Source organism: Alosa pseudoharengus, unplaced genomic scaffold, assembly GCF_046254945.1.
Source record: "Alosa pseudoharengus isolate Yale_2024_CS ecotype anadromous, Long Island Sound unplaced genomic scaffold, YU_APseudo_1.1 YU_APseudo_1.1_scf_7, whole genome shotgun sequence".
Classification (NCBI taxonomy): domain Eukaryota; kingdom Metazoa; phylum Chordata; class Actinopteri; order Clupeiformes; family Clupeidae; genus Alosa; species Alosa pseudoharengus.
The window spans coordinates 20,742,130-20,765,505 of record NW_027468859.1 but is presented as its reverse complement, the minus strand read 5'-3'; the positions used below and the strand labels follow the sequence as shown (position 1 = coordinate 20,765,505).

General features: G+C 46.0%; 1 long non-coding RNA gene across 2 annotated transcripts; it reads right to left on the bottom strand.

Annotated features, from left to right (window-relative positions):
- Positions 1-13,578: 13,578 nt before the first annotated feature.
- LOC143109725 (uncharacterized) lies at positions 13,579-22,219 on the bottom strand. Of its 2 annotated transcripts, XR_012983944.1 has the most exons (5): positions 22,006-22,219; positions 21,873-21,926; positions 21,718-21,779; positions 20,834-21,522; positions 13,579-13,824 (listed from the first exon to the last, which is right to left on the bottom strand). It is a non-coding gene; the product is annotated as an uncharacterized LOC143109725 (long non-coding RNA). The 2 variants fall into 2 exon arrangements; XR_012983943.1 differs by having other exon boundaries at positions 20,834-21,779.
- Positions 22,220-23,376: the final 1,157 nt, after the last annotated feature.

Below are 23,376 nucleotides of genomic sequence, written 5' to 3'. Positions count from 1 at the left end.
ACTCCACTGACCACTCACACTCATTTACGGACCTCTAAACCCAGCCATCTAGCGCCACCAACAGGTCAAAATCTGGCCGAAAATTGAACCGCTGGGTCTAAAGTTATGACATTTGGCACACTGATTCAGCACTGTCCCATGATGACTCTCACCAATTTACAGAACTCTATGCCCAACACTCTAGCGCCACCAATGGGTCGAACCTGGATTGCATTCACGCATGTGACCATTGAACGGTGCGTCCGATTTTCACATATCAGGCACCGTTGGAATCCCTGGACCGACCTAATTTCAATGAACCCTATTACGTCACTTTCCGCCATATTGGACCTCCGTCATATTGGATTTAGTCCAAACTCTACAAAAAGTTTCAGCGGTCAGAAATTTCATCCGATTTTCATGGAACTTGGCGGAGATGATCTTCTTCCCGAGCCGCACAAAAGATACTTGTCAGATTTTTCAATTTCATTTTTGTTTGCCCGTGACAGCCAATCAAATATGGCGATGAAGCTGCCAAACAGGAAGTGGACTAACATCTCTGTGGCATTTTGAGCTAACATAACAAAACTCGGTACCATTAGTCAGGACACTGTCCCAATCTCTCACAGCAATTTTTATGCATACATTGAATACTCTAGCGCCACCACCAGTTTAATGCTGGACATGCGTTCATGCGCGTATTCCTTGACTCTTTTGTATGATTTTCACAATTGAGGTAGCGTCTGAATCCCTGGACCATCCCGAGTTCATCGACTCCTATCCCGTCACTTTCTGCAATATTGGACCTCCGACATATTGGATTTAGTCCAAACTCTACGAAAAGTTTCAGCGGTTACAAATTTCATCCGATTTTCACAGAACTTGGCGGAGATGATCTTCTGCCCGAGCCGCAAAAACGATACTTGTCAGATTTTTCAATTTCATTTTTGTTTGCCTGTAACAGCCAATCAAATATGGTGATGAAGCCGCCAAACAGGAAGTGGACTAACATCTCCGTGACGCTTTGAGTTAACATAACAAAACTCGATACCATTAGTCAGGACACTGTCCCAATCACTCACAGCAATTTTTATGCATATACATTGAACACTCTAGCGCCACCACCAGTTCAATGCTGGACATGCGTTCATGCGCGTGATCCTTGACTCTTTTGTCTGATTTTCACAATTGAGGTAGCGTCTTAATCCTTGGAACATCCCAAGTTCATCGACCCCTATCCCGTCACTTTCCGCCATATTGGACCTCCGCCATGTTGGATTTAGTCCAAACTCTACGAAAAGTTTCAGCGGTTACAAATTTCTTCCGATTTTCTCAGAACTTGGCGGAGATGATCTTCAGACCGAGCCGCACAAACGATACTTGTCAGATTTTTTAATTTTAAGTTTATTTGCCCGTGACAGCAAATCACACATGGCGACGATGCCGCCTAACAGGAAGTGGGCTAACATCTCGGCTACGCTTTAATGTATGAAGTCCAAACTTGGTACAGGGACTTGGTATCTGATTGTGAGGACGCACTAGGAAATTGGCATCATTTGGCCTCTATAGGGGGCGCTGCAATACAGGAAGTGAGCTTGTATCTCAGCAATGCTTTGATGTACGAAGTCCAAACTTGGTATAGAGACTTGGTACCTGATTGTGGGGATGCACTAGGAAATTGGCGTCATTTGGCCTCTACAGGGGGCGCTGCAATACAGGAAGTGAGCTTGTATCTCAGCAACGCTTTGATGTATGAAGTCCAAACTTGGTACAGGGACTTGGTATCTGATTGTGAGGACACAGTAGGAAATTGGCATCATTTGGCCTCTATAGGGGGCGCTGTAATACAGGAAGTGGGCTCATATCTCAGCAACGCTTCGTTGTATGAAGTCCAAACTTGATACATGGACATATTAGCTGATTGTGAGGATATGCAAGGAAAGTGGTCTCATTTGGCCTCTAGGGGTGTTGCAATAAAGAAAGTGAGCTCACATCTCAGCAACACTTTGGTGTATGAAGTCCAAACTTGGTAGACGGATATGGGAGCTGATTGTAAGAACGCACAAGGACATTGGTGTAATTTGGCCTCTAGTTGTGCTTTAACAAAGTAAATTAGCTTATTTCTCAGCCGTTCTTTATCCAATTGCCATCAAACTTGCTGTGAGTGCTTGCTCATCCCATGGCAACGCCATTCCTGCTATAGCGCACTGCTTGGCCCCCGCATTGCTGCTTGCAGCTATATTTATTATTATTATTACACTTCTGCCATTGGAGTCTATGGCAGCCCATAGAACGCCTGGCTAAAAAGTGCAGATTTTTTGGCAGAAAGTTTCGGGACACTCCACTGACCACTCACACTCATTTACGGACCTCTAAACCCAGCCGTCTAGCGCCACCAACAGGTCAAAGTTTGGCTGAAAGTTGAAAAGCTGGGTTGAAAGGTATTTGCAAGTCATTATTATTATGAAATTTAGCGCCCTGATTCAGGACCGTCCCATGATCACTCTCACGAATTTACAAAGCTCTATGCCGAACACTCTAGCGCCACCAATAGGTCGAATCTGGACTCACATTTACGCATGTAACAATTGAACGGTGTGTTCGATTTTCACAAATTAAGCACCGTTGGAATCCCTGGACTGACTTGAGTTGATTGACCCCTATTACATCACTTTTGGCCATACTGGACCTCCGCCATATTGGATTTAGTCCAAACTCTACGAAAAGTTTCAGCGGTTACAAATTTCCTCAGATTTTCACGAAACTTGTTGGAGATGATCTTCTGCCCGAGCCGCACAAACGATACTGGTCAGATTTTTCAATTTCATTTTTGTTTGCCCGTGACAGCCAATCAAATATGGTGACGAGGACGCCAAACAGGAAGTGGACAAACATCTAGGTGACGCTTTGAGATAACATAACAAAACTCAAGACCATTAGTCAGGACACTGTCCCAATCACTCACACCAAATTTCATGCATATACATTGAACACACTAGCGCCACCACCAGTTTAATGCTGCACATGCGTTTATGCGCGTGATCCTTGACTCTTTTGTCTGATTTTCACAATTGAGGTAGCGTCTGAATCCTTGGACCATCCCGAGTTCATCGACTCCTATCCCGTCACTTTCTGCCATATTGGACCATCGCCATATTGGAATTGGTCTAAACTCTACGAAAAGTTTCAGCGGTCACAAATTTCATTTGATTTTCACAGAACTTGGCAGAGATGATCTTCAGACCGAGCCGCACAAACGATACTTGTCAGATTTTTCAGATTCCACTTTATTGGCCTATGGCAGCCAATCAAATATGGCCATGAAGCCGCAAAACAGGAAGTGGGCTAACATCTCGGAGACGCTTTAATGTATGAAGTCCAAACTGGGTACAGGGACTTTGTATCTGATTGTGAGGACACAGCAGGAAATTGGCATCATTTGGCCTCTATAGGGGGTGCTGTAATACAGGAAGTGAGCTTGTATCTCAGCAACGCTTTGGTGTACAAACTCCAAACTTAGTATAAGGACCTGTTACCTGATTATGATGATGCACTAGGAAATTGGAATCATTTGGCCTCTACAGGGGGCGCTGTAATACAGGAAGTGAGCTCGTATCTCAGCAACACTTTGGTGTAAGTCCAAACTTGGTAGAGGGACATGGTAGCTGATTGTGAGACCGCACAAAGACATTGGTGTAATTTGGCCTCTTGCTGTAAGTGCTTGCTCATGCCGTGGCAACGCCATTTCTGCTATAGCGCTCTGCTAGGCCCCCGCATTGCTGCTTGCAGCTATATTTTTTCCTATTATTATTATTATTATAAAACTTCTGCCATTGGAGTCTATGGCAGCCCATAGAACGCCTGGCTAAAAAGTTCAGATTTTTTGGCAGAAAGTTTCGGGACACTCCACTGACCATTCACACTCATTTACGGACCTCTAAACCCAGCCATCTAGCGCCACCAACAGGTCAAAATCTGGCCGAAAATTGAACCGCTGGGTCTAAAGTTATGAAATTAGGCACACTGATTCAGCACTGTCCCATGATCACTCTCACCAATTTCCAGAACTCTATGCCCAACACTCTAGCGCCACCAATGGGTCGAACCTGGATTGCATTCATGCATGTGACCATTGAATGGTGCGTCCGATTTTCACATATCAGGCACCGTTGGAATCCCTGGACCGACCTAATTTCAATGACCCCTATCCCATCACTTTCCGCCATATTGGACCTCCGCCATATTGGATTTAGTCCAAACTCTACGAAAAGTTTCAGCGGTTACAAATTTCATCCGATTTTCACAGAACTTGGAGGGGATGATCTTCAGACCGAGCCGCACAAACGATACTGGTCAGATTTTTTAATTTCATTTTTGTTTGCTCGTGACAGCCAATCCAATATGGCAATGAAGCCACCAAACAGGAAGTGGTAAAACATCTAGGTGACGCTTTGAGTTAACATAACAAGACTTGATACCATTAGTCAGGACACTGTCCCAATCACTCGCACCAATTTTCATGCATATACATTGAACACTCTAGCGCCACCACCAGTTCAAAGCTGGACATGCGTTCATGCTCGTGATCCTTGACTCTTTTGTCTAATTTTCACAATTGAGGTAGCGTCTGAATCCTTGAACAATCTTGAGTTCATCGACCCCTATCCCGTCACTTTCCGCCATATTGGACCTCCGCCATATTGGATTTAGTCCAAACTCTATGAAAAGTTTCAGCGGTTACAAATTTCATCCGATTTTCACAGAACTTGGCGGAGATGATCTTCAGACCGAGCCACACAAACAATACTTGTCAGATTTTTTAATTTCAAGTTTATTTGCCCGTGACAGTCAATCACACATGGCGACGATGCCGCCAAACAGGAAGTGGGCTAACATCTCGGCTACGCTTTAATGTATGAAGTCCAAACTTAGTACAGGGACTTGGTATCTGATTGTGAGGACGCCCTAGGAAATTGGCATCATTTGGCCTCTATAGGGGGCGCTGCAATACAGGAAGTGAGCTTGTATCTCAGCAACGCTTTGATGTACGAAGTCCAAACTTGGTATAGAGACTTGGTACCTGATTGTGGGGATGCACTAGGAAACTGGCGTCATTTGGCCTCTACAGGGGGCGCTGCAATACAGGATGTGAGCTTGTATCTCAGCAATTCTTTGATGTATGAAGTCCACACTTGGTACAGGGACTTGGTATCTGATTGTGAGGACACAGTAGGAAATTGGCATCATTTGGCCTCTATAGGGGGCGCTGTAATACAGGAAGTGGGCTCAAATCTCAGCAACGCTTCGTTGTATGAAGTCCAAACTTGATACATGGACATATTAGCTGATTGTGAGGACATGTAAGGAAAGTGGTCTCATTTGACCTCTAGGGGTGCTGTAATAAAGAATGTGAGCTCACATCTCAGCAACACTTTGGTGTATGAAGTCCAAACTTGGTAGAGGGACATGGTAGCTGATTGTGAGAACACACAAGGACATTGGTGTAATTTGGCATCTAGGGGCGCTCTAACAAAGTAAATGAGCTTATTTCTCAGCCGTTCTTTATCCAATTGCAATCAAACTTGCTGTGAGTGCTTGCTCCTGCCATGGCAACGTCATTCCTGCTATAGCGCACTGCTTGGCCCCCGCATTGCTGCTTGCAGCTATATTTGGGGGCCAAGCAGCGAAGCTGCGAAGGCACCCATTGAGTTACTAGCTTTTCCTATTATTATTACACTTCTGCCATTGGAGTCTATGGCAGCCCATAGAACGCCTGGCTAAAAAGTGCAGATTTTTTGGCAGAAAGTTTCGGGACACTCCACTGACCACTCACGCTCATTTACGGATCTCTAAATCCAGCCGTCTAGCGCCACCAACGGGTCAAAATCTGGCCGAAAATTGAACCGCTGGGTCTAACGTTATGAAATTTGACACACTGATTCAGCACTGTCCCATGATCACTCTCACCAATTTCCAGAACTCTATGCCCAACACTCTAGCGCCACCAATGGGTCGAACCTGGATTGCATTCACGCATGTGACCATTGAATGGTGCGTCCGATTTTCACATATCAGGCACCGTTGCAATCCCTAGACCGACCTAAGTTCAATGACCCTATTACGTCACTTTCCGCCATATTGGACCTCCGCCATATTGGATTTAGTCCAAACTCTACGAAAAGTTTCAGCGTTCACAAATTTCATCCGATTTTCACAGAACTTGACGGAGATGATCTTCTACTCGAGCCGCACAAACGATACTTGTCAGATTTTTCAATTTCATTTTTGTTTGCCTGTGACAGCCAATCAAATATGGCGATGAAGCGCCAAACAGGAAGTGGACTAACATCTCTGTGGCACTTTGAGTTAACATAACAAAACTCGATACCATTAGTCAGGACACTGTCCCAATCACTCACAGCAATTTATATGCATATACATTGAACACTCTAGCGCCACCACCAGTTCAATGCTGGACATGCGTTCATGCGCGTGATCCTTGACTCTTTTGTCTGATTTTCACAATTGAGGTTGTGTCTGAATCGTTGGACCATACAGAGTTCATCGACCCCTATCCTATCACTTTCCGCCATATTGGACCTCCACCATATTGGATTTAGTCCAAACTCTACAAAAAGTTTCAGCGGTTACAAATTTCATCCGATTTTCACAGAACTTGTCGGAGATGATCTTCAGACCGAGCCGCACAAACGATACTTGTCAGATCTTTTAATTTCATTTTTGTTTGCCTGTGACAGCCAATCAAATATGGCGATGAAGCCACCAAACAGGAAGTGGGCTAACATCTCGGCTATGCTTTAATGTATGAAGTCCAAACTTGGTACAGGGACTTGGTATCTGATTGTGAGGACGCACTAGGAAATTGGCATCATGTGGGCTCTATAGGGGGCGCTGTAATACAGGAAGTGAGCTTGTATTTCAGCAACGCTTTGGTGTACAAAGTCCAAACTTGGTATAAGGACCTGTTACCTGATTATGATGACGCACTAGGGAATTGGAATCATTTGGCCTCTATAGGGGGCGCTGCAATACAGGAAGTGAGCTCCTATCTTAGCAGCGCTTTGATGTATGAAGTCCAAACTTGGTACAGAGACTTGGAACCTGATTGTGAGGACACAGTAGGAAATTGGCATCATTTGGCCTCTATAGGGGGCGCTGTAATACAGGAAGTGGGCTCATATCTCAGCAACGCTTCATTGTATGAAGTCCAAACTTGATACATGGACATATTAGCTGATTGTGAAGACATGCAAGGAAAGTGGTCTCATTTGGCCTCTAGGGGTGCTGTAATAAAGAAAGTGAGCTCGCATCTCAGCAACACTTTGGTATATGAAGTCCAAACTTGGTAGAGGGACATTGTAGCTGATTGTGAGAATGCACAAGGACATTGGTGTAATTTGGCTTCTTGCTGTGAGTGCTTGCTCATGCCATGGCAACGCCATTCCTGCTATAGCGCACTGCTTGGCCCCCACATTGCTGCTTGCAGCTATATTTATTATTTGTTTTCCAATGGCGTAAAGCACATTTAATTGTCTTTGTGCCAATATTTCCTCAAGAGAGGGTCTGCTTGAGAGTGATGAACCAGCTGCCCCTAATACTTACCTAAATATCTCAACAGTTAAGCAGGGGCAAGTTAAGGCGGGGCGCTAATATACTGCTATTCTGGTAGACTCACAGAAATGTCTCACTCTTCACCCCCTGACATCTATATTGATTCTACAGGTGCTGGATACTATGAATACTGAGTAAAACAAAAGAAAAGATATCCACCCACTGTGTCTAAAGCTCCCAGTTTAATGGTGGGTGATCGACCACTCACACCTGACGAAGACCTGAGTCAAAGATAATGAATGCGTAGCAAGATGGGTCGTCCTAGTTCATGTCTATAAGGGCAAAGTGGAGTTCAGTCAGAGACGGGCTCTGGTTCAGTTCCCGCCTGCACAGGGGCGTGTCACTGACGTATGACTTACGTTTGAACGCATCGGTTCCACGCCAGACAAGCCGGAGTACAAAATAAACTTGGTGTACACCTTCATTAATGTTGATTTTCTCCCGACTGGAGGGTCATACTATCACGACATTCTACTGATATAGGGAGGAGGGTTTGGAGATCATGATACCGTGTCCGAAATGTGCATCCATTGCTCAGAAAAATAAGGCTTTGACAAATTCTGGGAAATTCTTGGATTCTGCCATAGACCTCAATGTTAAAAAGAGAGCCCGATCACTGCATAAATGTGCGGGGGCGTGTACTGCTACCCTATTTGCATAAATTTCCAGGGACAGGAAATGGCCTCTCATGAAGTATCTTCATAATCAACCATCTTTGCCTGAGTGGTCGAAACGTTGTGTATCACCCACCGTTAACCTGGGAGCTTTAGACACAGTGTGCGGATATCTTTTCTTTTGTTTCACTCTTCACCCCCATCAACTTCAACAGCCCTGCGGGCGTGAACTACTCAAGTGTGGCTGCGTAGAAGAGTAACATAGCAGCGCCGGCCATGGGGAGAGTTTGTGCTTTATTTCAGAGCGATCGTGGGGTCCGCGGCGGCTCAAGGCAAGGCCAGGCTAACGGCAGACATGGCAAAGGCAGCTCAGAGGCGGGTGGGCCGCGGCGTTAATGAGAGAGCGAGCGTGTGATTAGCGGAGAGGCGCTAAGTCACAGGAGTGTGTGGGAGAGGATTAGCCGCGCCGGCTCTCGCTGGATCTCTGAGGACGGAGAGCCGTGGCAACGCAGAGCAGAGGACGAGGTCGGTTGGCTTCTCACGTGAAAAATAAATATCCATCAGGGACAAGAGAGGTGTGCGGTGGAGAGTAACATGATGGCCAGTAAAATAAATGTGTGACCTGATGTGTATGTTTGTGCACATTTTTTGTGTGTGTGTGTGTGTGTATGTGTGTGTGTGTGTGTGTGTGTGTGTGTGCATCTGCCAGTATGTCTGTGCATTTATATCAGTGTATCTGTGTATATTTGTGTACATGCATGCATGTGTGTGTGTGTGTGTGTACTGTATGTGTGTGCGTATGTTTGTGCTTGTGTGTGTGTGTGTTCATGGATGTGTATGTGTGTGCGTATTTGTGTGTGTATGTTTGTGCGTACGTTTGTGCTTATGTGTGTGTTCATGTGTGTGCGTACGTTTGTGCTTATGTGTGTGTTCATGTGTGTGTGTCCACCCGCTTCCTCTGTCCACCAGCCCACCTCCCCACTAGTCATTCCCCACTAGTCATTCCCCACTACTCATTCCCCACTGACGTCTTGGTTGTGGTCTGACAGCTCTGCTAAATGAAATTCATGGCCTGCGGACGACTGTGCTCAGGTGAGAGAGAGAGAGATAATGTGTGTGTGTGTGTGTGCGTGTTACAGTGGCAACCGCACAATGACCCACATCAGTTATGAGCCCCGACGCATGTCAAAGAAGATGGTCTGCACATGAGGATTGCAAATGACACTCTCAGTCCAGAGCTCCTCGTCATACTAGGTCTCCCTGTTTAGGAATGTAATGGAAGCTGTCTCTCAGCTCAAATTGACTTTTCTGTTTGACGGTGGGTTTAAGAAATAAGAGATACTAAAAGCATAATGACGATTCTTTCAGTAAGAATTATGCATTGCAACATTGTTGAAGAAAAGCTGTCATTGCCCCAATCTCACTGGAAATTGCCTTTTGGATTCACTGCTCACGACAGTTCCCTTAGCCCAGACGACATCTGAAATATTTTATTTGAGATGAATGTCATTGCAGGACTGGATTAGAAAATGGGTTTGATTGTGCTGTAACTCATGAAGGTAGTGGTCCAGCTGCAAGAAGGCAAGCCTCTCAGAGTGAACACCTCAACATTAGCCATGAACAGTCTCATAAAGACATACCGGTATAGTTTTGAGCTTAGTTAGAAACCATGGAAAAATATTCCTCTTCCACAGCAAATACAGTCACCAAGGCCCTCTCAGCCACACATCCTGTCCCTTGAAGCCCAACAGCCCCCACATCTGTCACTTCGCTAGTCTCATTAGCAACCCTCTTGCTGCTAGATTGCTGACGTTAGCATTAGCTTAGCACTCATCTACTATGTTCACGCATAGGCTCTCCCATCAGCCGCTCCCGTTGTCACGGCTGCGCTGTGGCCTCGTTAGTGGCAGATCTGCTTCCTCTGAGGCCCCTTCTCTCAACCACAACAGTAGTTATGCATCTACAGATATAATAACATTTTTACTTTTTATATACTGAATTTGAGGCAGCTAGGGATCATTTTTGAGTATTAGTGCAGAGTAACAGATTGTCTTGTGTTCAGTTTAAATTTTATTATGCAAACTTGCAAATGCAACTGTAGCCTGATTTTGCCAAGTGAGCTACTGATAATATGTGAAAACACCCAGAGGTGTTAAACTCAGTTCTTGCCCTCTTTCACACATGCCAGTTAAAATTACTTTTTATTTATTTATTAGATCATTTATTGTATTATTCATCTATTAGTTGATGTATACATCCAGAGAGAAGAAAGACTACATTATTCTAACTATTAATGGAGAATGAAAATCGCAATCCAAGATGAAAATCTTCTTATTTTGCTGGGGACCAATGCATCCTTTACCTCAGTGGTCCCCAAACTTTTTCTTCAGAGGGCCAGCTCACTGCCTGGCTCTAAGAGAGGGTCAGAGAGACTACCAGTTGAATATTCCATTAATCATAGGCTATTGTAATTTAATACCATTGTTAGCTGTTTTTATATTGCCATCATGCCATATCAGTGTAAAATGTACTGTAGCTCAAATTAAATAATACTAATAAAAATACTTTTGCATTCAAAAAAGTATTAGCAGGGAGTCCCAAACATATATTTTATTAAAAATGTGTGAACTCTGAACTCTGTCTTTGCATACACAGCTCAAGTTGTGAATATCCTACAAATAATTTAAAGTTCTCAAACTATGAAAATTTTATGAAGTGCTGAAGTGGTCTGAAATGACCACCATTCTAACTTTCACTCACCTGATGAGAACTTTGTGAACTCTTTGTATGAACATTTGAACGAGTGAATAAAAAAATAGAAATAATTATCACAGAAAGTCCCAGAAATATGACTTGAATAGAAGTTAGTTAGTTATTAACTATTAATTGATAAACTTTTATAATACTTTGAGCACTGATGCAGTCAGCATAGGCCTCTTACATTGTTTGCAGGTAGGCCTATTCCGTTTTCGATGGCAAACGCAAAACAGCGGCAAAACAATCACCAGTGGACAAAAAGAGTATTACATGTGTACTGTTAAGACTCGCCATAGAGAATGAATGGGGGAAATTGCGGAGGTTATAGTTTCACAATGTCATACTCCCGTGCGGGCCGGATGCTATATACCACGGACATGTTTTGGGGGGCCACCCAAAATGAGGTGGCAGGCGGTATCCGGACCACTGGCCGTAGTTTGGGGACCACTGCTTTACCTCCTATACTCATAACAATGCAGGTGTCAAATAGCAGCCCAAGTGCATGTCCTTCTCTTAGGTAATGATGTTGTCCATCAGGGCCCATAGCCATGTGTGTTACCTACTCTGTGCTTTTAGCTTTCAATCATGCTACTGATGTGAGGTAAAGACTGAACAGACACTGTAAATCACTGCCTTAAACACAGTCTAGGAATCCCCCACTGCCTTAAACACAGTCTAGGAATCCCCACTGCCTTAAAGTAACACAGTCTAGGAGTCCCCACTGCCTTAAAGTAACACAGTCTAGGAATCCCCACTGCCTTAATAACACAGTCTAGGAATCCCCGCTTCTTGTCCATTTTCAATGTACTGGGTACCCAATTTGGGTTACCCAAGCCCTCTAAAACTAAGTAAAAAGATCATGCTCCAACGACAACAATGTTACATAGAGCAATACGAGGTGTTCTAGGTAAACAGCGGCCACGTCCGGGGCTCCATTGTCCGTGGTCTGGGGTGTAAATCTACGGTCGACTGGAAAACACATCCAGTCTCTCGGGAGTACCTGCTTTAGAGAAGTCTGATCAACAGCTTTGGGAATGCTCATGAGGCGTAAAATCATTAGTGTTCATGGTGCCAGGGTCTGGCGACGGTTTCTCCCTCCCCACTAAATTGATTGACCTATGCTGCCTCGGGACCAGGGGGTGTTTTTGGATGGGGGAGGTTGCTCAGGTTGCCCTGATCACATTTAACATGGATCTGTGCAAATAACTACACCGCAAACAAAGGGGAAGGCTCTCGGGTTTGAAATGTTCACCATCTCTGAGTAACTGCATTATGCTGGGCTGTTCACATGTGCCCCTTTTTCAGTATCTTGTAATGCTTTATTTGAAGGTTCCATTGACTGAATGACAGTGATTGAATGCAGTAATTAACCTTTATACCTATTAATAACACAGTAACAACAGTGGTTACTACTTACTGAACATTAGAAAAGTGATGTGAAAATGACTTGTTGATTTATTTAATGAATTGCTGCCTTATAAGAGAGCTTAAAAGAGATCTTTAATGAAACATGACTCATTGGTTAACTGAAAAATTTCTGCACAGCAGTTTTTTTCTGTTGTTGAAATTCATGGTTTGTACATGTCAGTCAATACTGTGCATCTCAGTATCAGGGCCGTAGTCACCATAGACATTGAGGGGGACGTGTCCCCCCCAATACTTGGACATAGAAAAAGAAAGAAAGAAAAAAGCGCTATAGGCCTACAGGAAACCAACACGCACCACCATCTGAAATGTAATCAAACGTAAATAACGCACAAATTAGTGACCTAGTGATGGTTCCAGAGTAGCCTACACCCCTGAGTGGTTTGTCCTGGTGGTTTTCCGTTTTTCGTTAGTGGCGTGCGCTAGTAAAAGCTTCCATTTACTGCACCCTACTGCAGTGAGGTAGGGTTGTCAACAATTTCGCAAAAGCTATACCGGTACAATTTTCACAAAACTTGTTGGAAAGGTGTAGCACAGGCTAAGGAAATCCCATACACTTTTGGAGCCGATCAGACTCAAAGGGAACTTTGAAACATTTTCCATTGTATCCTATTCTGGCAATGATAGCGAAAGTGAAACGTTTTATTTTAAATGATGAATTTGTGAAAGCCTGTGTCATTTATTTCTTTCACATGTTCTTTCAACATAAATAATGCATTCATATGCTAGTAGTACTGCCAGAAATTACCGTTTATAGGGCTCTTAGAAATGGTTGTTGCATCTTGCATATTATTTAGATGCGTACTCAATCGCGCATCCATGCAGGTGTGACCACGGGAGTCAGATGACAAGTCAGTCTTGACTCTAGGGTGCTCGACTACGCCACTTGGGGCCTTTCACACCAAGATGTACTTTAGCTAGACCTCCAACACCTTGATTTAGACAAGAGGGCTCTCGCACACAGATAAGCAAGTAATGACAGAGACGTGGTATTTCAATGAAAAAATAAACAATATTTATTTACAAGCAATTCAGTAAAAAGTCAGTCTTGGGTTTGTTTCTCAGGATGGAGTGCAATACATATTAGGCCCAATAGGCCAGCAAGAGGAAGGCAGTGGCTGCCACCAGGAATATTACATGTAATCACGTAGGGTTAATTTGATCAGCTGTTCGGGAGAGGTTACCTGTCCTGGAAGAGGAGTGAGACCGACACACCACCCGTGCTGCTGATTCTGTTGCCTATTCACAGACACACACACACACACACACACACTCGCATAGGCACAGGTACTACAAAGAGTGATCACTGCAAATAGTGAGGTGCACGTTACCACTACAGATACTGTGTGAAGTACGCGAAGAGGAGGACTCAGATCCAGCGACCTGCCCCGCGGAACAGCTGCAACACTCTGTTTCTCTGGAGGGGAGAAGGGAAGATATGGTTGCTATTGGCAATAACTGGCTGGGTCAAGAAAGCTAGATGTTAGCATTACCACCGTAACACATAACCACAGCAAAATACTGGGGCAGCCAATACCACACCTGTTGCCGACACACCACGACGAAGGGCAGATAAATGAACACAGCCACGCCTATGTTTAGGCCAAATCAATCGGACAAACAAAACAAAATAAAGAAAACAAAATGAGGCAAGAGCTACAATTACTTAAATCTACCGGAGGCAAAGCAGCAGTGGCAATCTTTCTGAAGGGGTAAACAAACACAGTTAAAATCCATTGTTTATGGTAAATACAGCCTAAACCAATATCAAGCAATACAAATACAATACAACAGGGTTTCCTTTTACCTCTAGGAATACACCACTCAACATGAATGGAAATGGGACCCCCTGGTATCTCTCCAGTACGCAAACCTACATAAAAATCACACACAAGCATAGCCCACATACAACATAATAAAAGGTTATTGGCTCATTAAATCACAAGGACTTACAGCGAAACATGACACATTATAGTAGATCCAGTTACTGTAAACATGCATATAAACATCCATACACATGCACACACATTACATGGCAAACCTTACTGAGCTATACAGCCAATGTTACCTTAACGCATCTCCCAATAGACAGTGCAACCTGCGCGTACACGGCGTCTTTTCAGTCAAGACCTACGTTAAAAACATTGCTGTGAATGTGCGTGAAGGCATTTACAAAAGGACCATACAGTTCAATCATCTATGGTGTAGAGTGCTTGTAAATACCTTCGGTAGATCAACAAAACACTACCCGGAAGCGTCTGGTACACAGCCAAATACCTGTTGTCAAACAGTTGCACTTTAAACACAGCTGGCTAAAAGAACATGTTTGCAGTGAAAAAGGAGCGTTGGCACATACCTTTCATAGGTGACAGCACAGCGAACACAGTGTAGGGAGGACGTACGGAGCCTAGGGATCACTTACTAGCCCACCTCCGGTGCCGGTCTTATAGAAAGTGCCATTGACGCTAATGAGTACATAGCCACCTGCAAGCTAACTGGAGGGCGTGACCAATAGGAGAGGAGCTACGGTGAGAACAGGAGGACAAACTTGGTACAGCAGTTAGTCTGCCGGTTACATTCTACCCCCCCATTCTTTATCAGCGTCCCGCAGATAAATAAAAATAAAAAGCACTGGATCTAGGACAACAAATAAAAACAGGGTCCTAGTAACACCAGGGTCTGAAAACTGCAGTCATATTACTGCTAGAGCCAGGAACCTGGGAGTTCGTAGCCCCGTCTGTCCTACTCACCACTGATACCGGGAGCCGATGGAGATTTCCATGTCTTCCAGCAGTGGTCCGGGAGGTCCGCCGTGGAGCTAGGGCGCCGTGATCAGGGCTAGCTGCTGTAGGAGTTAATGGAGCCGGAGCAGACGGGTCGACTTGCACCAGGGGGCTAGATGGATCCGACACTTCAGGGGGAGGGGCCACTGGGTCAAGATGGGCAGGCTGTGTCTGGACTCCGGGTGCCCTCACAACAACCCACTGACCGGTGTGATCATCTTCAGTCTCATGATCAGCTGCTGTCGTAGGCTCCAAGGGTACATCGGGAGGCTCTGGGTGGTGATTTTGGCGGGCAAGCTTTAGCATCACCCGGTGTACTTGCCGACTCCCATTGAGGTCATGCACGGGGGCTACGGAGTATACCACACCACCAGGGGGTGGGGCTCGAACCACTTGATGTAGGGTTGGGCTCCAGGCGTCCTGGATCTTGGTGCGCCCTCTCACTCCGTGGTCTCGAAGATAGACGAACTGTCCTACCTCCAATGGAACATTCTGGGCTCCTTGGTCATGCCGTTCCTTCCTCCGTGCAGCAGCCGCCTGCAACCTTTCCTTAGCACCATGGAAGACCACGGTTAGACGTCTCTGGTGTTCCTGCACCCACTCACTCACTCTGCCACCTTCTGGTTCTGGTACCCTGCCCAAAAGGAAATCAATAGGTAGTTGAGGCTCCTGACCAAACATTATGAAATGCGGGGACTCACCCGTTGACTGATGGATTGTGGTGTTGTAGCTGAACACCAACTGAGGGAGATACTCAGGCCAATGGCTCTTCTGCTCAGCCGAGAGCGTGCGCAACAGATCATGCATAGTGCGGTTAAACCGCTCGCACTGACCGTTGCCCTGCGGGTGGTAAGGTGTCGTCCGGGTCTTTTGGATCCCGTACAGGCTGCACAGCTGATAAATAACAGCACTCTCAAAACAGCGGCCTTGGTCAGAGTGCAGACGAGCGGGGACCCCGTATCGGAAAAACCACTCCCGGACCAGCACATTAGCCACTGTCGCCGCCTTCTGGTCCCGGGTGGGCACCGCCTGTGTGAACTTAGAAAACACATCAGTTATAATTAAAACCTGTTCCTTACCATCTCTGGAGGGCTCCAGAAAGGTGAAGTCCACTGCTAGGATCTGGTTTGGACGGGACGCTAGCAAGTGTCCCATGGGCGCATGGGGCTTGGGGTGAGTGGATTTGGCGAGGGTACATCGCACACAGTCTAGACACCACCGTCTGATGTCTTCCCTCATTCCCGGCCAATAGCACCTCTGCCGCACTAACTCGGTAGTGCGTTCGATGCCCTGATGGCCGTGATCATTGTGCAGCTGCTTCAGCACTTCACCCTTTAGGCATCCTGGCAGCAGCAGTTGATAAACTTCCTCACCCCCGTCAGGCCGGTGAATCCGGCGGTAAAGCAGACCAGCAGTTTCCACCATGCGATCCCAGTGGCGGAACAGTACCTTGGTTGGTCCAGGTAGGCGTTCCCGGGCTGTAGAGTTAGGTGGTTTCTGCACTCGCCAGAATGGGAGGAAGGCCCTGATAGTCGGGTCTGTCCCTTGTAGTGCCTGCAGATCCTCAGTGGTATGAGAAGGAAAGACAGACATGGCCGCCTGGGTCACCTGAAGACATTCCTCTCGTCGAGCAGCTTGTTGTACGGCCACAGGTAGAGCAGTTCCGACCACTAATAGCCCTGAAACAGGGTTGGGGCCTTCTGCAGGGGGCTGTCTGGACAGAGAGTCTGCATTCTTATTTGATCGACCAGAACGGTATCGAATGGTGTAGTTGTAGGCAGACAACTCAGCTACCCATCGCTGCTCGGTCGCGCCCAATTTGGCTGTATCCAGATGGCTTAGAGGGTTGTTATCAGTCCAGACAGTACACTGTTGGCCCCACAAGTACTCCCGGAACTTCTCAGTCATTGCCCATTTCATGCCCAGGAATTCCAGCTTCATGGAACTGTAGTTCTTCTCGGCAGGGCTAAGACTCCGGCTGGCGTAGGCAATTGGGCGCACTTTGCCTTCCTGCTCCTGTGAGAGCACTGCTCCAAGCCCGATATGGCTGGCATCCACCTCAAGGATGAAGGGGAGAGTAAAGTTAGCAAAAGCCAGGGTAGGTGCATTCACTAACCTCCTCTTTAACTCCTGGAAACTCTGCTCGGAGGCGTCTGTCCAGGCTCCATCTAGCCGTGGTCCGTGGCCCTTCCTCGTCTTAGTCCCTGCTAGCTCAGCTACCAGACGATGTAATGGGGCCGCTAGTTTTGAGAACCCCTCAACAAACCGCCTATAGTAACTTGCAAATCCAAGGAAAGACCTCAGCTCTGAGACATTGGTAGGATGAGGCCAGTTGGCAACGGCAGACACCTTGGCTGGATCCGTAGACACGCCGTCGCGGGAGATTAAGTGGCCCAGATACTGGACCTCCTTCCTGAAGAAGCAGCATTTCTCCAGTTTTACCTTCAAGCCTTCTTTCTGGAGTCGGCTCAACACCAGATCTAGGCGGGACAGGTGGTCATTTATGTTAGACGAAAAAACAATGATGTCGTCCAGGTACAGCAGGAGTGACTGACAGTTTTGAGCGCCAAACATCCTCTCCATTAAGCGCTGGAAGGTGCCTGGAGCATTGCACAGCCCAAAAGGCATTCGATTGAACTCAAATAGCCCAAAGGGCGTGCAAAAGGCGGTCTTTGGGCGGTCTTTCTCCGTTACTGGTACCTGGTTATAGCCACTAGTCAGATCTAGCGTGGAAAACCACTGTGCCCCAGACAATGCATCTAAGGACTCCTCAATGCGGGGAAGTGGAAAGGCATCCCTCCGTGTCTTGTGATTGAGTTGTCGGTAATCCACACACATGCGAAGGCTGCCATCCTTCTTCCTCACCAGAACAATAGGAGAGGCATAGGGGCTACTACTTTCCCGGATGACCTGACTGTCTAAAAGCTGCCGTAAGTGGGCCTTCACAGCATCATAGTCAGAAGGGGGGAGACGCCTATACCTCTGCCTAATAGGCCTGTCATCTAACAGGGGAATGTCGTGTGACAGCAGGTTGGTACAGCCAATATCACCCTCATAAGCTGAGAAAACTGACTCATGCTTCAGCAGGAAGGCCCTCACGTGTTCTTGTTCAGACTCTGAGAGCACGGATAAGTCAATGGCCTGGATCTGCTCAGTCACACAGTTAACCTGTCCAGTGTGGGCCTTAAGGGTGGCCGTAACAGTATTAGTGCCCTGAACAACCTCAGTAATCCCTGTAGGGAGGCTTTCAACGGTGACATGGACCACCACACCTATTGAACTACGGGGGTAAAGTGTAGCACGAGTAAACCCAACATTAACAATAGGAATAAAAGCTGTACCTCGCTCTACATGAACTAGGGCAGGTGAAACAAGAAGGCCCTCAGGTAACGAATTGGTAGCTGGTTCAATAAGAACGGCAGAGGCGTTACAGAACTGGGGAGAGCAGGTGGCGGGCACCAACTTGACAGTACCGCCAGGTATATGGATGGGCCTCCGACCCCTAACTTTAACAATCCCAGTTTTAGTTCCAGGGAAGTTGAACTGGGCTTGGTGGCAATGCTGCAGGGCTCTCTGCCATGGAGGTGAAGCATGCACCACTGGTGGGAGATCAAACAGGGCGGGGCCATGCTGGCCAAATAGTTCATCATAACATTCTCGAATGATATTCATTCCCAGCACACCGGGCACTGCAGATGAAAGAGACTGACCTGGTGGATCTTTGACTACTAACCAGCCACGATGAGGGATTACCCTCCCCAGCAACTCAACCGTGAACTCTGCATAGCCTGTGTAGGGTATTTCTAAACCATTTGCAGCGCGAAGCTGCAACCAATGACAATGCTGGAGCTGGTCTTGAAAATTATCTACAAAGAAACTTTCCACCATAGTGGACACCATGGACCCTGTATCCAATAAACAGTTAACAATTACTCCCCCTACCCTAACAGCTACCTTGGGACACTGTCCAACAAGAGACGACACAGTATGGCGTGCCGGGTTGCGACCCTGAGAGCCCATACTGCCCCCACCCAACGTGTGGCTCTGCACATTGGAGGGAGCTAGTTTTCCGTCAGCTGAGAAGTGGAAACGGAGTCAGACTGACGATGGGTTTGAGGAGCTAAGGGCTGTGCTGAAACCACTCGCTCATTGTCACACTCCCTTGCATAGTGACCAGGTTTTTGACACCGCCTACAGATGACTGGGGAAGGGCGGCTGGACCGGACATTGCGTGCAGGTCCCTGCAAAGCAGTCAAACTGCTAGTTAACAGATTAATCTGTTCCTGTTGTTTCAGCAACATCGCTCTCAATTCTGTCATTTCTGAACTAGCCAGGTTCACCGGGGGAGGGGGAATATACTGACCTCTAGAGGTCTGCATAGCACAGAGGGAAGGGACTGAATAACTTCTACCTCGGGGGAAGTCGCTGGGCCTACCTTCACGCTCCCACCGAATGGCTGCAGCCCGCACCTCCAACATGGACAGCCCTGGAGTCTGACGTACCAACCGCTTTAATTCTCTACGAAGATCAGAGTCGATGACATGCTCTACAAACTGATCACGCAGCAGCAAGTCAGATTGGGGCACTGATTCAGGGGAAGTTTGTTTAACCTTATCCATTAAAGAGAGAAGAGCATGAGAATACTCCTGTAGGGACTCGCCATCAAGTTGTTTCCGGGAGAAAAACTGCTCTTGTAAGGCAACATAAGATGTTGAACATCCATAAAGGTCTTTAAGGATAGATAGAATTTGGTCTGGGTCTTCCCTCTCTGCCCTAGGCCTATAGCGTATCTCATCCTTTGCCTCACCATCCAAATGATCAAACATAAAATAGGCCTGGTCACGTGAACCCAAATGTCTGGCACGCACACAAGCATTCACTTCTTCCACCCATTCATCAATACCAACACCTGATCTGCCCCTGAACACAGGACATTTCCTTTCCCTAGGGAGATACAGCAATCGCTCCTTGTCCGCTTGAAGCTGCCGCACTTGCTCCCTCAGTTCCTGTAACTCTTCCGCCATAGCTGAAACAGAAGGGCTAGATTACTTCTGGGGTGGCCACAAGAGGGTGCGGTGATATGGTACCTCAAGGTAGAGTTGTCAGGTCCCCCGATGTGCCAGCTGCTGCTTTGCCTCTATTACCTGCTTTACGGTATATTGCCTCAAACAATAGCAAAAAGAACACAACACATAAACATATAAGGAGGGAAGGAAAAAAAAAACAAAAAAAAAAACAAATGAAATACACGTCTCTGTATACTAATCCTGCCGACTACGCCAGATTGTGACCACGGGAGTCAGATGACAAGTCAGTCTTGACTCTAGGGTGCTCGACTACGCCACTTGGGGCCTTTCACACCAAGATGTACTTTAGCTAGACCTCCAACACCTTGATTTAGACAAGAGGGCTCTCGCACACAGATAAGCAAGTAATGACAGAGACGTGGTATTTCAATGAAAAAATAAACAATATTTATTTACAAGCAATTCAGTAAAAAGTCAGTCTTGGGTTTGTTTCTCAGGATGGAGTGCAATACATATTAGGCCCAATAGGCCAGCAAGAGGAAGGCAGTGGCTGCCACCAGGAATATTACATGTAATCACGTAGGGTTAATTTGATCAGCTGTTCGGGAGAGGTTACCTGTCCTGGAAGAGGAGTGAGACCGACACACCACCCGTGCTGCTGATTCTGTTGCCTATTCACAGACACACACACACACACACACACACTCGCATAGGCACAGGTACTACAAAGAGTGATCACTGCAAATAGTGAGGTGCACGTTACCACTACAGATACTGTGTGAAGTACGCGAAGAGGAGGACTCAGATCCAGCGACCTGCCCCGCGGAACAGCTGCAACACTCTGTTTCTCTGGAGGGGAGAAGGGAAGATATGGTTGCTATTGGCAATAACTGGCTGGGTCAAGAAAGCTAGATGTTAGCATTACCACCGTAACACATAACCACAGCAAAATACTGGGGCAGCCAATACCACACCTGTTGCCGACACACCACGACGAAGGGCAGATAAATGAACACAGCCACGCCTATGTTTAGGCCAAATCAATCGGACAAACAAAACAAAATAAAGAAAACAAAATGAGGCAAGAGCTACAATTACTTAAATCTACCGGAGGCAAAGCAGCAGTGGCAATCTTTCTGAAGGGGTAAACAAACACAGTTAAAATCCATTGTTTATGGTAAATACAGCCTAAACCAATATCAAGCAATACAAATACAATACAACAGGGTTTCCTTTTACCTCTAGGAATACACCACTCAACATGAATGGAAATGGGACCCCCTGGTATCTCTCCAGTACGCAAACCTACATAAAAATCACACACAAGCATAGCCCACATACAACATAATAAAAGGTTATTGGCTCATTAAATCACAAGGACTTACAGCGAAACATGACACATTATAGTAGATCCAGTTACTGTAAACATGCATATAAACATCCATACACATGCACACACATTACATGGCAAACCTTACTGAGCTATACAGCCAATGTTACCTTAACGCATCTCCCAATAGACAGTGCAACCTGCGCGTACACGGCGTCTTTTCAGTCAAGACCTACGTTAAAAACATTGCTGTGAATGTGCGTGAAGGCATTTACAAAAGGACCATACAGTTCAATCATCTATGGTGTAGAGTGCTTGTAAATACCTTCGGTAGATCAACAAAACACTACCCGGAAGCGTCTGGTACACAGCCAAATACCTGTTGTCAAACAGTTGCACTTTAAACACAGCTGGCTAAAAGAACATGTTTGCAGTGAAAAAGGAGCGTTGGCACATACCTTTCATAGGTGACAGCACAGCGAACACAGTGTAGGGAGGACGTACGGAGCCTAGGGATCACTTACTAGCCCACCTCCGGTGCCGGTCTTATAGAAAGTGCCATTGACGCTAATGAGTACATAGCCACCTGCAAGCTAACTGGAGGGCGTGACCAATAGGAGAGGAGCTACGGTGAGAACAGGAGGACAAACTTGGTACAGCAGTTAGTCTGCCGGTTACACAGGCAAAACGTAGGAATTAAATGTGGCGATGGCACACAAGTTGGAAAAAACGTTTACAATGCACTGGCGGTGAAAGCCTACAGTTAATGTGAATCATGGACAATAACCAAAAAAAAAGGAATTTGCACCTCCAGTCACCAATTAAAGTCTGTAGTAGGCCTAGTGTTTCTACATGTTGGCACAAAACATAATTTCTGTCAGAAGCCCGTCTATAATGCAGGGGGTAACATGAGGTGAGTCAGACAGAAGAGGGGCCTGTGTTAGTAGCCTATTCCTGAATCCTGTCCCTTTCAACGTTAAAATTGTGTGATTAGCCGCCAGCATAATAAAATCTAAATTAAAAGACAAAATCTTATGAGCCTAAACCTATGAGTCTAAGCCTTAGTTAAAAAAATCTTCAGGTGTAAGTAATAAGTCAAAGAACCACATTCTGTGTAATATAGAGGTTAACAAAGATACTCTAGTTTGTAATTTCTTTTTAAGTATACATTTTGAAGACAAATGGAGTCATATATCCAGGGATGGACTACTGAATGGGCTTACTGGGCCCAAGAGCTCAGGAGGTCCTGAATCCCAAGCCTCTGTGTGAAGTTGCACCAAAAGTCATCATTTAAAGGGTCATTTAAAAAAAAAATCTTCCGAGGGAGAATGACTCAGGACCCCTCTATCTGGAGGAGGGGTGGGGGGCTTCTGTGCCCAGGGGCTCATAATCCATCCATGCCATGCCTATATCTGTCAAAAGTTGACTGACTGACTTAACTAACGACTTGTTTGTGATTTTTAATAATACTTTTTGCATGGTAGGAAATGTATTGAAATTCTGTTTGGTGGTCCCACAGACCCCACCACAGATTTGGTCCCCCCCCCCCCCCAATGTTGACATCATGACTACGGCCTTGCAGTACATACATAATATTAGTTCAGGAAACTTAAATGCAAGGCATTCCATTGTTTCTGGTGCCTTTGTTTTGTGGCTATTGTAATCTCTGCATTGCAAATCAGTCTGAAGGACAGCTTTGTGCAAAGACAATGCAAATCTGCACAGGAAAGTTGTGCAGCGCTATGTAGCCCTGGCGCTGTAAACTTATGATGCACGCATTCATTTGCAAATGTAATTGTTCCTGTAAAGGCTAAATATTAAAGGCTGTG